General features: G+C 57.9%; 2 long non-coding RNA genes across 2 annotated transcripts; both read right to left on the reverse strand.

The window, feature by feature from the left end:
• Positions 2,756-6,300, reverse strand: LOC110257544. Its single transcript, XR_002340304.1, has 2 exons — positions 5,507-6,300; positions 2,756-4,297 (listed from the first exon to the last, which is right to left on the reverse strand). It is a non-coding gene; the product is annotated as an uncharacterized LOC110257544 (long non-coding RNA).
• LOC110257545 lies at positions 16,259-16,854 on the reverse strand. The gene is made up of 2 exons (XR_002340305.1): positions 16,734-16,854; positions 16,259-16,367 (listed from the first exon to the last, which is right to left on the reverse strand). It is a non-coding gene; the product is annotated as an uncharacterized LOC110257545 (long non-coding RNA).

Genomic DNA, 17,357 nt, shown 5'->3' on the forward strand with positions numbered 1-17,357 from the left:
TGGCCTTGGGACTGGCAGCCTCCAGCTGCAGGATGGGGTCTGCATCCACAGACCCCAGCTCCAGTGACCCAGGGCCTGGAGTCTGGACGCGAGCCGGGCTGCCGGCTGCACCTTGGTGGGGAAGCTCGGGCTGCTTCCGGGCGCTCAGTGTGTGCTGGTTACGGAGGGGCCGAGGGTTCTAGGTGGCCAAGTGACCCTGGAGGGTCATTGCTTGCCTGAGTCATGGATCAGGCCTGAACCTGAGCTCCTAGGGGCTTTGTTTTTGTTGGGAGAGAGGGTTTGGAGACGAGACGTGCTTGCAGAGGGTAGGACGCTATCAGGAAAACTTGGCAAGAATTCAGCCCCAGATCTAAAGAGGTCAGCTAAGCCAGGTTCTAGGGAAGCCCAGCCACGTGTGTGCTGGGGCCAGAGGGACATCATGGCAGGCCTGCAGGGTTGACACTTTGGGGTGGCCCCCCAATTAGGAATCTGCTTCCTTTGCAAGCTTGAGGGATGAGCACTGGATACGCACGGGGGCTTGGCTCGGGCAGCCCAGTGAGCTGTGCGCGGTTCCATTTCCTGCTTCCACTGGTGGCCTGTTCAGGGAAAATGAGCTCAAACCCATGCACAATCACAAACCCCGTTATCAGGTGGGGAACCCCAGTGAGAAAGGGAAGCTTTGGAAACCCACCGCCCTCGTGATGGAGAAGGGCAAATTCATTTCCAACAGACTGCCGTAAAGTAGGTTTGACGAGAACAAAGCAAAAACCGTTAGTGTTTGTAGATACGTGTGTTTATTTCCCCTTGATCGTCTCTAAATGGAGCTTTATTGAGCGTCTTCAACCCAGGCATTGAGCAGAGTCCAAACGCTGTCTCTGGGCAAGTTCACACCCATCAGCTCTCTCCCCGGGCGTCTCCACGCATTTTATTTATCTTTCAGTTTATTCCATCTTATTTTTGAACCACATGAAGGCGGTTTTATTTGGCTTGGAAAGACTGCATTTAACTCATTGAGTATGCATTTGTAGAAGTTTCACAGTCAGGTGCCAGCCCAAATTCCAAATTGGGAAGTTAAATATTTGTTTTTAATTTTCTTGCTCCAAGATGTTAACTAACAGAAATTATCCTTTCCGCTCTCATGTGCTTTTGCATAAGTGGGGCTGTTAGTAGAACCTTCCCCTAAAACAACATTTGCTTCGTGTCCAGACACATTGTGTATGAAAACTCCATTCTTAGAAGAAATTTTCGTGTGTATAAATAAAAAGCCAGTGCTTGACCTTAGAGGGTTTTGGTACAGGAAGCAGGACAAGGAGGACACAGCCTTCATATTTTTGGGTAGCTTGATTAGAGACAATTCAAGAAAAAGAATGTATTTTGTGGGAAAGTGTAAAAGGGCTTGCCTTATAGAGAATACTGGCACCAAAGTCCCCCGGTCCTTTTTAATATTGTAATCGAAGATCGAACAAATAGTAGTTTGGAATTTTGTGAAGAAGTTCAGGGTTTGATTTGGCAAATGGTTTAGCTTCGTCGCATTATTTCTCATTTTCCTATTTATACCTGCCACTTTCGTAAATGAAGCCAATTGCTCCTTTCTTCACCGAGTGCAACCAAATGACAGAGAATACAAATAGGTTTGGAAATAACCTCATTTATGACCTGCACACCATTGGAAATGGAGCCAGGGAAACCTGTGCCTTCTCCAGAGAGGCGCATTTCCAGGCAAATCAAATTGCAAACAGGTGAAAGCACCCTGCTCAAACTAACACTCGCATGTGAGGGAAGAGGAGCCATCTGACCATAAACCCAGAAGGAGTCCCTCTTAAAGAACCAGTATTCCCACATCTTCACAGCTAACTTTTTAAAAAGGGCCTTTGGGGGGAATAGATGCATCTAACACTTAGAGCGATGGAAACGCAAAACCTCCACGACAACCACGTAACAACTGTCTTAACTGGTGTGCCGCTTACTTCCTCTCTGCTTTATCCTCCCATGTCTGAAGGAAGCAAAGATGCCGCCTACCTACGTCTGGGTCTCAGTTCTGTCAGCAACAGCACAAGGGAACCAAGGGCTGCCCCTTCCATTGCTTGCAGAAAGCACACCAAGGACCCTCTCTTCCCCCAGCCCCACTGTCAACTCCCAGAAGCAGTGCCCGCTGCCGCCGCACCCCCTGGGGTAACCTGAGCCACTCACGTCTCTCTTCAGCCCAGCAGGATTTGTCTCTAGTCTGTCCTTTATCGCATCCGCACATCTCCTTTAGGAAACACGTGTGTGAAGGCGGCCACGTATAACCCGAGCTACATAGATTTCAGTGGGGCAGATAACCGTTCAAGGTCTCCTGGCAGCTCGAGTCTATGGAGCCCCCTCTGCCTCCGTCTCCTTCCTCTGGGAAGCCCAGGAAGGGAAGGAACGGGAGACACAGCTTTCTGGTTTTGAGGTGGGCAGGGATGGGGGGCTTCTAGGGGACAGTCACTACTTTTCACCAGGAATCCAGCAGGTCAACAGGGAATTTGTTCAACCATGTGCTCTGTTGCCAACACTGCTTTAAACGTACCAGGAGAAGCTTCCCTCTCTGAGGTCTAGGACCGCCTTGGGGAAGCCCTGGCCACGGCTGAGCCAGGGCAGGCTCTCCCCCTCCCACCCCCATTCTTTCCTGGATAATTTTGAATCTCCTCCCAGGGATCTCTGGGTGCTGTGCGAGGGCATCGTGAAGTCCTGTGTGCTCCCACTCCCGGCCCTCTCTGATCCTGGTGGGGTTGGGGACGGAAGGGGGTGGCCCAGCAGGGAGGATCCAGACGCGGTTTCCTTTTAATTTTACTCAGCGCTTCCTCTTAAAAATTTCAGGGCGAGTCGGGGGCCCGGCTCACCCCGGAGCTTTCCTTTCAGCTAAGCCCCCTGCTTAAAAAGCAACTCCCCCTCCCCACACCCTTTGAAACGCCGCCGCCGCTGTGAGACTGGGTTGAATCCAGCCGCCTTGGCCGCCAGCACGTGGATCCGAGAGTGGGCGCCTTGTGCGCGCCCGGGGGCGCGTGTGCACGGGGACCGGGGACGTGCAGCGGCTGTGGCGGAGACGGGTCCCTCCACCGCGCCGCAGCGGCCGAGACTGCGTTTGAAAGGCGGACAGAGGGTGGAGGAGGTCCACCCAGGGAAAAGCAGGGAGACAATTAGGACCTGTCGGGTGCCTGCACTTTCCCGCCTTCCCTAAGTGACCTTTACGCCGGCAGCGGCGAGGAAGTAAACAATATTGATTAGGCTCCTCCTTTGGTTCCAAGGGCCCGCGCTCCGCAGTGCAAAATGAACGATTAGTGGACGCTATTGACCAGGCGCGCCGGCGGCCTCCCCCCATTCACATGTCCGCGCGTAATGAATTCGTCCATTTAGGAACATTACAAGGAATATTGGAGATTGACTGCCAGAGGAAGTGACACTTGACCCTTGCATCCTGCGCCCTGGAGGGGACAGCAACCCGATTTCAAAATAGCAGTCCCCGAGCAGCGCCGCGCGGCGTGACCTGCCGCTGCCTTCCAGAGCCTCTCCGGGTCCCTTTACTCGCCCCTCCCGCCTTGCAAGCCGCGTTCCCTGCTCGACACCTTCTTGCAGCCGTGTTTCAATCAAACTCACTGGGATGGCACCGAGCTGGCGCCAGGGACAAGAAACACGGCGCTGGCGACAACGCGCGAACAAGCCAACAAGCCGAGCCGCGCGCTCCAGCGCCCCCATCCAAATGCACTTTGCTCACGGGGACCTCACCCGGCTCACGCCCATCGCCGAAAGAGCTAGGGCCCGCGGGGTCGCCCCCGGGACGCCCCGGCTCCCGCGCCCTTCGCTTCAGTCCGGGCGGCTCGGTAACAAGCTGAACGGACCCTTCCCCTTGGCGAGCCCAGGGCCGGCGTGTCCGGGACGGGGGAGAAGGCACGTCGCCTTGTAATCGCTGCGTTCCCAGTCCTCTTCCTGTGGGGACTGGAGCAAGCAGAGGACGGAGATTCCGAAGGGAGGAGAGAAAGGGAAAGAAAGAGGAGATGCGGGGGGAGAAGGGCCTTGGCGTGCGTCCCGACCTCGGGCCTCCGCGCCCCCGACGCCCCGCGCCCCAGGAGACGCCAGGGAGGCTCGGAGACGGCGGGGCACGGATTTGGGGGTCACTCGGGACATTCACAGCCATAATCGGGGTGCCGAATTGGGCTTCCTAATTTCGAAGTCGGGGTGGGTGGGTGTGGCTGGAGCGCGCGGGCGGGTGCGCCTCGCACTCGGATCGTTTCGCTGGTCACTCGCAGGCCCATGCTCCTCCTGGAAGTCCGGCCGCGCCTTTTGTTCTGGCCGGTGGCTGTAATTTAACATAAAATGCTTATTAGAATTACTGCTACACGAGTTTCTCCTTGTTTTGCCACCAACTAACAGGATTAGCCAACAAGAGCGAGATTTCAAATTAACCATAAAAATTACAAATTGCAATTCATTTAGCTGCCCATTTACTACATTAAAAAACATAAATAAATGAGTCTGTGTTCCAAGGGTTGAAATGGCAGCAAGGAAGCCTGAGCAGTTGAACTCAGGCCTCTCCACCTCGGAGTCAGGGATCCACACCCTCCTCTCAGGGACCAGAGATGCAGGGTGGGCTCCAAAGCTCCTTGGGAAGACAGGACCCAGAAGGAGGCCCCTGAACGCAAGCATTGTGACCACCTAAGTTAGGGAGGGCTGGAGCCAGGAGGAGGTGTGGATGCTTACTGGCCTTCCAGGGCAGAGGGCTCTGCAGAAGGAAAGCCAGGGAACAACAGCTGCAAACAGCATTTGCAAAACTCCAGGTGCCTGGATTGTAAGGACTGAGATTGCTGATGAATTGGGGGCTGCATTCTGAAGGGGAGCTGCCCTAGCAAAAGGATTGATACCAGCGCGTTTGCATGGCAGCCAGGCCTTTTCATTTTATTTTTTCATTTTTATTTTTTTTTACGGGAGCAGGTCATTCTTCTGGTCTGTGGGGCCCCACACACGGTAACCTTTCAAACCCAGTCTCTGCTTTCTCAAGTATTGAAGTTTTCTGTGTTACAGACACTCAGAATCCTAAAGTTTTGTCTGAACAGTAGACTCCGGGGGAGGCCTGATTTATGGGGTGGGGGGCCAGATTGGTGGGTAAGCCTTTCAAGCTCTGCGGGGGGCCCGGGGGGGGGCGCGGGGAAGGGCCGACTGCCTTTTCGCCTTCAGCCGAACGTCACCCAGAGGGAGACACAGACATATTTTCGTACCTCCCTCCCATTGCTTGGGGTGTTTGTTCAGTTTTGGAGATTTTTGTCCCTAAACCCAGACGGTCTTTGGCAGAGGACAAACGCTTTCTCCTCTTTGTACCGGGGGACCGGCCTCCCCAGGGCAGGTGGCGTTGCCCCCACTGTGTGCGATCGGCAGGGGGCGCGCCGAAACGCCCTGGCAGAGACAGCCCGCAGCGCCGCCGGCCCCCCGGAACATCTCTGGTCTCCTGCCCGACCGCGTGGGCGCCTGCCCCGCGCGGCCTTTCCCCGGCTGGGGTGGGGGGAGTACGCACCCTGGCGGGGAGGGTGGGCCAGCTGGAGCCGCAGGCACCGAGTGTGACCTGGTTCCGGCTCAGTCCCAGGTTGGGAAGAAAGAGCGCTTAGTTCTCCAGGCCGCCACCAGGACGCGCACCCTCGTTCTTTCTAGACGCGCATTATTTGGCACCTTCTTGTCCCGCCACCTCTCCTGCTCTAAATCTTCGAGCCAAATTCAGAGGTGAATTTTGCCTTCTCTCTAGAATGTTCTCGAAGAAATCCCGAAGACTCGTCTGATTCCATCCGAGCCCGGGTCTTCGCAGGTAACGCTGGAATAAGGAAGGCGGAGGGACAGGGATGAGAGGCAGGGCGGACACTTCGGGGTGCCCAATAGGGCCTGGGTGGCGCTGGCGCCGCCGTTCCGCCCGGTCTGACCTTTCTTGCCCTCCTGAAGCTGCTCAAAGGTGGAGCGAGCCCCGAGGAGACGGCGCCCCAGCTCAGGGAGGCCGGGACGCGGCCTTTTCTAGAAAGTTGGCATCGCGGCGGGTGAGGCCTTGGAGCCTTCGATGGCTCCCCGGAAAGCGCGGGCCAGGCGATCCAGGCCTTCGGCTGCCCCCCTCGCCGGCCTCTGTGCCCCGGGGGCGCGGGCAGCCGGAGCCTGCGCAGCGCCTTCTGCTCGCCCTGGAAAGGGGAGCGCAGAGCGGAGCGGGGTGCTTCTCCGTTCCTGGCTCGCTCTACCTCCTCCAGCGCGGAACCAGAAGGCGCCAGGGGAAGTTTGTTCAACACTCTGCCAGCGACGGCCTATCCGGTTACTGTCTGGTTTCCTGTCTTCAACTCCAGTTCCGGGGTGTGGGAGCGGAGCCTTTGTTCGCCGGGGCCTCCGACAAAGAACAGAAAGCTTGCTGATCGGCCAGGTTGGACGGGGTCCCTCTCCGCAGGTTTAGGGGCAGCTGGGCTGTGCCCTCGAAAGTGGGTTAGGGGCACCTCCTCAGGTCGGGGACCGTGTTCTTCCGGGAGCCCCAAACTGCTCCCTTGAGCCTGCTGGAGTCCTCGCAGAATCCTAGCAAAAATCCCTGGTCCGTGCCCCACCCGGGCTCCAGCAGAGCTGGGGTGGGGGTGGGAAGCATTCTGAGAGCACAGGAGTCTGCTTGCCAGCTGCCAGGGCATGAGGGCAGCGGCTGGGGCTGGGGGAACCGCCGTCCCCAGCGTTCGTCAGGTGCCCATGAAGGCCAAGCGGCTTTTCTCCCCTCCCCGTGATTTATTTTACTAAACCCTTCCCACCCGTTGCTGGGAGACGCACCTAACTACCTCCCGATACCGGTACCACCGAGGAGCCAGGGCTGCACAGCTAGTAAGTGGCTGGATTTGACCAAGACTTGCCTTCAGGACCGCAACTCTGCTGCTCCCTCTGTGACCCCCACATGGAGCCTGCTCTGTGCCTTCTGTCTCAGGTTGCCGGCCTGGAAAATGACAATGACAAAGGCCCACCCTGCCACTTCATCGCAGAGTGAAGCCCAGACTGTGAAGAGGCAGGAGAGAGCGCAAGGGGAAGCAGAGCATCCCGGCACAGGAGCTTGGCTCGGGCGGGTCAGACAGGTGGGGGGTGCGTCCTGGTGCAGCCTGACTGGCCTGGTGGGCATGTTGGTCGCCCTTGGCTGTGGTGGCCGTGCCCTCCCCTTGCTGATAGATCTTCTCACTTTGCTGACTTTGAATGGTTGAAGGGGCCTGAGGACCAGTTAGGGAGTCTCAGGGACTGGGGTGGCTTGGAGGTGGGGGGGCTGGACCCACAGGTTGCTGGTGTCTGCAATCAACAGATTTTATTAAGTGCTTGCTGGGGGTCCAGGAGTGCCCTGTGGGTGGGTGTTGGAATCACAGCCCCAAGCTGACTCCAGTCTCTGTGTTGTCTACACAGAGGTGCCCTCGCGCCCAGCCTCCCAGTCACAGCTGAAGACAAGTGGAGGGAGTTCCCATCTTGGCTCTGTGCTAACGAACCCGACTCGTGTCCATGAGGACGTGGGTTCGATCCCTGTCCTCGCTCCTTGGGTTAAAGATCCGGCGTTGCTGTGAGCTGTGGTGTAGGTCGCAGACCAGGCTCGGATCTGGCATTGCTGTGGCTGTGGTGTAGGCAGGTGGCTACAGCTCCGATTCGACCCCTAGCCTGGGAACCTCCGTATGCCATGTGTGTGGCCCTAAAAAGCCAAAAAAAAGGAAACGGAGAAAAAAAAAAAAAAAGACAAGTGGAGGTCCCACAAGCCTGTCTAGAACCTTCCACATGATACCAGACAGGCCTGCCTGTGTCTCACTACCCCCTTTGGAGTGTCGGTGTCACGTGGCGGTTTCTCTTACCTCCGGGTCTGGTCCAGTGCCTTGGTGGGTGGGGAGGGCTCCATCCCTGTGGGCCGGGCTGGGCAGCACCTGTTGGCCGCAGCACGTGCTGGGAGTTCGTGAAGGACGGGTGAGGGGACAGTGGCTCTGGGAGGTGTGTACAATGACTGTGGACACTCAGCACAGTGCTTCCCGAGGCAGCTTCACCCGCACCCCCTCCCCCACCCACGCTGGAGTCCTGCCCCCTGGGGACCTGGAAAACCAGAATGTCCCCCCCTCCCAGCACTCCAGGAATGCAGGTGTGTCATCCATGGATGTAAAAAGGGGCAGGACGGATGCCAAGCAGAAGCTGGGAGGGGCCGTGGGGGATGGGCAGCAGAGCCGCCCAGGCCTGCTCTCCCAGGTGCCCCCCGGGGCAGAAGGAGCCTGTACCCCCGGTTCTGTTTGGTTGACAGGAAGTGAGACCCTGGAAAGACAAAAGGATCAACTGTTAGGAGGCCAAGCTGAGGCTGGAAGAGGGGAGCGCTGTCGGCTAGTAACGGCACCAGCTCACCCTGAGGCAGAGCTGCCCTGAGAATGCCACCCCGCCACCAGTCCTGCAAGGGTCTGTTCTCCTTCTTCCCATTTGACGGATGAGGAAACCAAGGGTTGGTGACTTGCTTAAGATCACACCACCTCGTAACTGGGGGAGCCCGGGTTTGTCTCCAGACTGGCCCCCCGCCGAGTGTCACCTGTCACAGAGAGACGCCTGTCCCAGGAGGAGGCCGGCCATCCCATGTGGACCGATGAGGAGAGGCCAGGGGAGGGGCCAAAGGAAGGTGCAGCCGCCCACCTGCCCTGGGAGCCCCTTTCATCCTGAGCCTCCTGGTCCCGTCTGGGCGGGTGGGCCTGGGGGAGGACCGACACTTGGAATCGTCCAGATAAAAGGGCACAGCTGGCCCCACGCCCGCCCCCGTCACCCCTGCTGGGAGGGATTCCAGATGCTGACCCGGCTCCCGCTCGCCCTCATTCTTAGCTTTGATCTAATGAGTTCTAACCCCCGCGGATGACCTGGCCTCTGTCCATCTGCTTCCGTTCGCTCCCCCGGCAGCAGCGCCAGCCTCTTTGGGATTCTTTGGCCTGAACACCTGTTCCCACCAGTGACTCTTGTTCCCCAAACTTCCCGCCTCCCCTCAGGGTGGCACAAACACAGCTGGAGTGAGGCTGTCACTGCCCCTTCCTCCAGTTAATGTCCCTTAAACCGTGGAGAAAAAAACCAAGCCTGTTTAACACAGAGCAAAGCCAGGAGGCGTGTCTCATAACAGATGGGAGGTTTCTTCCAGAGTGGGTAAGATACTTTTAAAAGTTGAGACGCTTTCGCATGAGCTGTCTAGGAAACTTAGCTCCCTGAGAAAACAAAGGGTCTCACTCAAGTTCATTTCAAGGCTTTTCAACCCAAAGGGCATCGGTGGAGGCCGAGGAGCCTGCCTGCCTGGATGGTGGCTCCCAGCGCAGCTCTGCCACCCAGCAACACATCTGGTTTGGAGCGCTCTCCCCCTCGCTGGGCGGCCCAGCGGAAGGCTCCTACTCTCGCTGAGCCTTGTCTGCCACCGTTGGGTGGGGGCAGGAACAGTCATCAGAGGGCTGCTGTGGACACAAGTGAAGTGCCTGGGGCTTAATACCTGTCGCCACAGCTTCCCTCGGGGCCACTCCCTGTGCTCCAGCAGGATGGGGGACTGCAGTTTCAGTTAAAAGGGGCTGAGGGAGCTCCCGTCGTGGCGCAGTGGTTAACGAATCCAACTAGGAACCATGAGGTTGCGGGTTCGGTCCCTGCTCTTGCTCAGCGGGTTAAGGATCTGGCGTTGCCCTGAGCTGTGGTGTAGGTCGCAGACGCGGCTCGGATCCCGCATTGCTGTGGCTCTGGCGTAGGCCGGTGGCTACAGCTCTGATTGGACCCCTAGCCTGGGAACCTCCATATGCCGCCGGAGCGGCCCAAGAAATAGCAACAACAAAAGACAAAAAAAAAAAAAAAAGGGGCCTGAGCTCTTTCGGGGGGCGGGGGGTGGGGACGTCTTTGAGGTGGGGGGCTGAGCACCTTCTCACCTGGCTGGTGGAAGATGGATTTTCATTGGGAGAAAATCAAATCCCTTGAGAGGGTGCCTGATGCAAGGACACTAAAGTCTGGTGGCCGTGTGACCCAACTGCCCAGGTAAAGACACTCCACTGAGCCCCAGTCAGGTGGGGGCAGCCTTGTCAGATCCCCCAGGCGGGCACTGAGGTGTCCCTCCCCTCTGTCCCCTCCTCCAGAGAATGTCCCCACCTCCTCTCTGTCCCCTCCGCCAGGGACGTCCCACAGAAGGCCAGCTCTGTGCAGGACGGCCTTTCCCTCCAGCATCGCACGGTGTTTAAACCCAGACATGGTCTATGAAGGCCGAGCGTTTCCTGAGGTCCTTGTGGGAGGTGGGGTCCCGCCGGGGGCCAGGGCACCTGGGAGGGTCTCCCCCGCAGCCCGCCAGGCACAGCTGACTCCCGTTCTCACGCGTGCCTCCACACGGGAGCTGCTTTGCTCTGGCCCGTTGCTGGCCCGGGTGGACCCGGTGCCCCTGCACCTGCCCCACCTCTCGTTTTGACATCGGGAGCTTCTGCTGGGATGTGGGGGGGCTGTCTCCACGGGGCTTCCTTGACAACATCCGAGCCCTGGGGGACCTTAGATGGCCAGCCCCTGGCTCTCGCAGCTCTCCATTTTCCAGAGCCCAGAGAAGAGGGCCAGCCGTGCGGATCCAAGCTCCTGGGTTTGGATCCTCCACCCCCGCCCTGGTAAGAGGACACAGCTTGGCACACACTCCCCTTTGTGGCTTCTCGCTGTCCCTCCTGCAGAGGAGGGGACAGGACCCCTGGCAGGGCGGGGTCTTGGCCAGGACGTGCTTTGCTGAGGTGAATAGTGTCCCCCGCCACGTCCTTTCCAGAACCCCAGCACGTGACTGCGTCTGGGAGTAGGGTCTTAGCAGTGCTGCTGGTTGGGTTAAGGGAGGGCACGCTGGACTCGGTTGGGCCTAAATGCATTGACTGGTGTCCTTATAAGAGGGAAAAAGGACACAGGAAGACCCCCCCCCGGGGGGGACACGGGGCGATGAGGCAGAGGTTGGGGCGACTCTCCTACAAGCCATGACGTCATGATGGCTGTGCCACCAGAGGCCTGCAAAGGCCTGACAGGTTTCAAGGGGCACGTGGCCCTCCCACATGTGACCTTGGGCTTCCCTTCCAGCCGTGGGGGATGCACTTCTGCTGTTACATCAAAGCCCCTGTGATGCTGGAATGTGCTGGGGACAGGGGTCAAATGCACAGCAGGTGGGCGGTGGTGAGGCCAGGGGCTCAGGGGTCCCTCCCGCTGGCTGTGACTTCACTGTGGTCTTGGGGATGCCCCGTCCTCCTCATGAAGGGTCAGCGCAGGGCCGTCGGGGCTCTGACCTGAGGATGGACGCTCCCTCTGCTTTTCCTTCCACAACCCCCCCAGCCCTCACCTAAAAGCTCCCGCCTGGCCCGCCCCCTTGTCCCAGGGTGCAGTGTTGGGGGCCGCGTGGCAGAGCCCAGGGGGGCAATGAGAACAAGGCCTGGAAGGAAGATGTTTCTTATACTCACGGGGCCAGAGGGGTCCCCCAAGTGCCATAAGGGGCCACGGGGAGGCAGTGGTGTGGTGGGGAGGCAGGGGACAGGCGTGAGGGGAGAACTTAGGTGCTCGAGGGAAAGGTGGGCAGGGGGACAGCTCAGGGCTGGCTGGCTTGGACAGCTCTGGTGGGCTCCAAGCTCTAGGGGTGGTCTCAAGCTGCCTGGTGCCTGGACTTGGGTGATAAAGGCAGAGGGGGTGCTGTGGCTCTGGGTTGCCTGCGGGCCCTTGGCTGTCTGTCTCTGGGCAGGGGATGTCTCTCTCCAGCCAGAATTTTTTTTTTTTTAGGGCTGCCCCTGCAGCACATGGAAGTTCCCAGGCTAGGGGTCGAATCTGAGCTGTAGCTGCAGGCCTACACCATAGCCACAGCTACGTGGGATCCTTTAACCCACTGAGCAGGGCCAGGGATTGAACCCACATGCTCATGGATATTAGGTTCTTAAACCTCTGAGCCACAATGGGAACTCCCCCAGAAATGTTTTTAAGATCTCAACTATCATAATGTTAGACAGTAAAGAGAAATGGTGGAAAAGGAATAAAAAAAGAAGAAAACAGGAGTTCCCTTTGTGGCTCAGTGGTTAACGAACCCCACTAACATCCATGAGGATGCGGGTTTGATCCCTGGCCTCGCTCAGTGGGTTAAGGATCCAGCGTTGCTGTGAGCTGCGGTGTAGGTCACAGACACGGCTCGGATCCCGTGTTGCTGTGGCTGTGGTGTAGCAAAAAAACAAAAGCCAAAAAACAGGTGAAACCACTGCTCTAGAGAGTCAGCACACACAGCTCCTCAAAGTCGATGATTCTCGCCAGGACCTGCATGTGACCTGGTCGGCAGTCAGGACTCCCAGCGTCACAGGTGTGACACAGAGCTGCCTCTGGGTCCAGGGAGGGAGTGCAGGGCCCAGAAGCACTGGCTCCAAGGGACATCCGAGGCTTTGCAGGAAAGAGGGCTGGGGCGGGAGACGTGTCGGTGGCTTTGGCTGTATTTGCCCAGCTCTGCTCGCTTTGCAGGCAGGTGTCGCAACTTCACAGGAGGGCTCTGTGCCCACGATTCAGAGACCACAGGGGGCTGGTGTGTCACCCTGGTGCCTGAGGACATGACGTTGCTGCCCATCTGCTGCTGCCTGCTGCCTGTCCCCCTCCCCCGCCCAGCATGCCATGAACGTTTGCTTAGAACAGGGAGGAGTTGGGGCTGCGTGACCTTGAAAGGGGGACCAGCTTTGTGATGTGCCAGGCTCCCTTCTAGGGGGCAGGAGGGGTCTGGCTTCACATCTGTTTGGAAATACTTGGCCAAGGGAGGCACTGCCCTGCAGGGACAGCAGGTGGGGGCAGGGGGCTGGTCCCCCACGGCCTGATGGCTGGGCTGCAGGGGGACAGGAGGCCGAGGGCGGGAGAGGGAGGCGGGCCCTAGAGCTGCAGACCAGCCTTGCCGCCCTGGTCCTGCCCTCAGCCTCCCTTTCTTCCCAACGTGCGCTCTGCTCCTTTCTTTCAAAGTGTGCGCGTCTGCTGTGCAACTTGGGGCCGGCAACACCTTCACCAAAATGATTGAAACTGTCACTTGGAGCCAACACCCACTTAGGTCTCCTTGTGCCCGGTCACCGTCAAAGCTAGGCACCTCCTTGGGGTACCAGGGAAGTTTCTGCTTAGCATGAGCCTCGACAGCGATGTTTCCCAAACAGCGTTGCCTGGAATATTCGTCTCCCCAGGTGTCAGTGTTGTGTGCCTTGCAGACAGGGAGGGGGAGGAGGTGTCCCGCCATCCGTGGCTGCCTCCTGTGTGCACGGCTGTGGCGTGGGTTTGATCCCTGGCCTGGGAACGTCCACGTGTCACTGGTGCAGCCAAAAAGAAGAAGAAAAAGGAAAAGCTGTTACCAGGGCAGATCCTGGGGGAAGGATGGAGTAGAGACGGTTTGTCCCCACTGCCTGTGGGCTTCCCATCGTCATCCACTTCCTCCCTGTCAGAGTCCCCTCTCCTCGACCTGCTCAGATCCCCAGTGTTGAGATTTTGCCCATCTTTCCTCTCCCTGAAATTATCATTGGTGACTGTAATGGAAAGCTTGTTTATACTAATGTGTAAATGACTAGCCAGCTGATACTACTTAAATTCAGTGTGGCAAGCTGCACACCACCCACCAATACCCTAAGGTATTGTTTGCCTTTCAGCAGAAGACCCCCCCACCCCACTTTGCTTTTTTTTTTTTTTGTATTTTTGCCTGAGCTGCTCCCGTGGCATATCGAGGTTCCCAGGCTAGGGGTCCAATCGGAGCTATAGCCACCGGCCTATGCCAGAGCCACAGCAACGCGGGATCCGAGCTGCATCTGCGACTTACACCACAACTCACGGCAACGCTGGAACATTTACCCACTGAGCGAGGCCAGGGATCGAACCTGCATCCTCACGGATGCTAGTCAGGTTTGCTAACTGCTGAGCCATGACGGGAACTCCAGTATTATTATTATTTTTAACAGCCACATCCATGGCATATGGAAGTTCTCAGGCTGGGGGTTGAATGGAGCTGCAACTGCAGGCCTACACAACAGCCACAGCAATGCAGGATCTGAGTGGCATCTTCAACCTACACCTCAGCTTGTGGCATTGCCAGATCCTTAAACCTTTGAGCGAGGCCAGGGATCGAGAACTCGCATTCTCACAGAGACAGTGTTGGGTCCTTAACCCTGGAGCCACAATGGGAACTCCCAACAGGTATTATTGTGCTAGCCAAGTCCTATTCTAGGTGAAGAACCTACACTGCTGAGCAAGGCAGACAAGACCCCTGGGACTTAGTGGGGGTGACAGAGACAGCCAAGTACATTTAATCCCAACAGAGGGGCTTTGGGCTAAGGACCACCTGCATGTCAAGGACGTGTTGGCTACACCTGTGCGAAGAAAGACAGGAAACTAGAGATGCTTAGATCAGGGGTGGCAAAGCTCCTCTGCAAGGGGCCAGGTAATAAATGAGGTGACTGCGCCCTTGTGGCCCTGGGTGGCGACGGCTGCATGATCTTCTCTGCTCTTCGATGACCCTTTAGCCACGACACACCAATACTTGCTCGCCCTGGACCTTCGGCCCAGATCCCAAGCTCCATGATGGAGCTTTGCCCACCAGAGGACACTGTTTTTAGAGAAATGTTTTGTTTTTCCTTCAAAAGAAAAGAAAACCAAATGTTAAAGGTAATCCTGCTGGGTAGCATCGAGAACTATGTCTAGATACTTACATTGCAACAGAACAAAGGGTGGGAAAAAAATGTATACATGTAAGAGTAACTTGGTCCCCATGCTGCACAGCAGGAAAAAAAAATAGTTTATAGTCAAAAAAAAAAAAGTTAAAGTATTGGCGAAAGTCTAGGGGATGGAGGAGGGGAGGTCCTGAGGGCTGTTGTGATGGCGAAGGTCGTGTGTCCTCGAGGCCAGCCTCTGATGCTCAGGTGTTTTGTCAAACACCAGCCTGGATGTTGCCATGAAGGTATTGCCCAGGTGTGATCAACATTTACATCTGTAGACTTTGAGGAAGCCGAGTAGCCTCCACAGGGTGGGTGGGCCTCGTCCAATCAGTTGAAGGCTATACGAGCAAAGACTGAGGTTTCCCGAAGAAGGCATTCTGCCTGAAGACTGTAACCCAAAAGTCTTGCCTGAATTTTCAGCCTGCTGCTGCCCATCAGAACTTGAGCTCAAGACTCAACCTCAGTTTTTTTTTTTTTTTTTTTTTTTTTTTTTGGGGGGGGAGGGTCTTTTTAGGGCTGTATCCACAGCATATGGAGGTTCCCAGGCTAGGGGTCAAACCAGAGCTACAGCTGCTGGCCTACACCACAGCCACAGTAATGCCAGATCCGAGCCGCGTCTGCAACGTACACCACAGCTCATGGCAACTTGGGATTCTTAACCCACTGAGCGAGGCAACTTGGGACTCTTAACCCACTGAGCGAGGCTCTGCGTGGATACTAGTCAGGTTCATTACTGCTAAGCCACAACAGGAACTCCTGCAACCCCAGCTCTTAATTGAGTTTCCAGCCTGCTGTACAACTTTCAGATGTGCCAGGCCCCACGATCAAGTGAACCGATTCCTGACCTAAATCTCTCTCCCGCCCTCAGAGTGTGTGCACGTGCGCGCCCCCGCCCGTTCTGCTTCTCTGAGCAGTTAATCCAAATCATCTGTCGCAACATCACTCTGGGCCACTGAACCTTTCGCAGGATTGCTGGGACAGTGCGGGCACCTCTTGGCACCAGTGTTCCCAGGAGAGATGAGAGAAAAATGTTTCTCTGGATGGGGAATGGGGCCAGGCGGCTGCAGCATCCTGAGTGCGGGTTTCTCCCGAGTCCCTTGTTGGACAACGAGCACCCCCCCCTTCCCCTCCATTCAGACCCAGCCCAGTAGCCCCAGCAGCACAGCCTGCATCTCAGGTCTGCGTGCCTCCAAGCAGCAAAAGACCCCCTCCTTTGCCCTGGCCGTCCCTGAGGTCTGCAGGGCACTGCGCCACCCGTGTCTGGGAGCAGGAAGGCTTTTCCTTTCCCAGACCCCAGTTCAAGGGCAGATGAGCCTTAGTTCTCCTTTTCTCGTTGTGGTCCGTGGTGTGGTGATCAACCCAAAGGCCTGTGAGTGTGGCGGGGACAGGGACTGTCCCTCTGGACTCGGCCTCGCTCTCTTTCATTGTAGACGCGCCCTTGTGGTTGTTGGGGCTTGGCTGCTTACGGGGCTGCGTTCCCAATCTCCTCTCCACTGGGCGAGGTCAGGAGGCCGTGTGGGCAGCAGGTGGAAGGGAGCCCACCCTCTTTCCACCCTCCTGTGGCCGGTGGGCATCACTGGCTCTGGGGGCTGATGCCCTGGATACAGCAGGTAGCAGGCAGGCAGCTCTTAGGCACTGGGCATCTTGGAGGGCAGAACCACCAGCGTCCCATCACCACCAGTCTCCGGTCACCACCAGCCTTGAGTTCTGTTACTTGGGAGACAAGTACATCTTCATCTAAACCCTCTGGAGAACTGCCTTGGTAACCCCCCCCCCCCAATCAGCACCGCTTAGGGGTCGGCTCCTCGGTGGGGACCCAGCGTTGGCCCGCTGGAGCCGGAAGGGGGCCTGCAGCAACTGCTGCCTTTGCAGGGGGAGGACGGCGGTGCAGGAAAGGCGGGCAATGGAGTGCCTACCCCAGGTGTCCCCGAATTCCCATGGCCCATCTTTGCTTCTGGCTCTGTGTCTGTGGAGATAAAGGGGCATCGGAGGCCCTGCCCCCCCCCACAGGAGAGGAAGCTGCCCTGGGTTCCTACTCGGGCACCCAGCCAGGAGCAAATGACCCTTGGTGATCCTTACCCTTCTGCCCTACTCTTGGGACCCACCCTCCCTGGTTGGTCCCCAAACAAGTGTCGCTTGAGCCCGAAGAAGGGACTGAGCTCAGGAGGCGAAGGAAAGCTTTGCCCTTTGCTGGAGGAAGGGGGGGGCGGGGGGAGCCCAGGCTGTCCCCGCGGCTGTGGGCGGGGCTCCTCGGCAGCCCGGGAGGGGGCGGGGCCCGTGCGCCGCGCGCGCCGCAGGTGGCGGGAGCCGCCGGCTCTGCACACGGCCCGCCCGCCGCCATCTTGAGTCTCGGTGTCGCCGGCCGCGCCCCGCCGGCCGCGAGCGGAGGCGCCGCGGCAGCCCTTTTGCCCCAGGCGCTCGGCTCTGAAGCCCCGGGCGTGAGCGCTCCGCACGCAGCCCCGGAGGAGTGCGTGGACATGGACTAAGCCCAGAGGAAAAGAAAAGGTTAGACTTCGTTCCTTACCCGGATTCTGTTTTCGTCCTTGGGCAATTGTGGCGGGGCTTTGCCGGCCACACTGTCCCAGGACCTGCCTGGGTGCCGGGAAGTGTGTGCGGGCAGGTGCATGTGTGCGCGGGCACGTGTGGGCACGTGCGCTCTGCGCCCGGCCTTCCTGCGGCAACAGGCAGGATCTGGGGTGGAGG

Source organism: Sus scrofa, chromosome 18 (assembly GCF_000003025.6).
Source record: "Sus scrofa isolate TJ Tabasco breed Duroc chromosome 18, Sscrofa11.1, whole genome shotgun sequence".
In the NCBI taxonomy this organism is placed as follows: Eukaryota; Metazoa; Chordata; class Mammalia; order Artiodactyla; family Suidae; genus Sus; species Sus scrofa.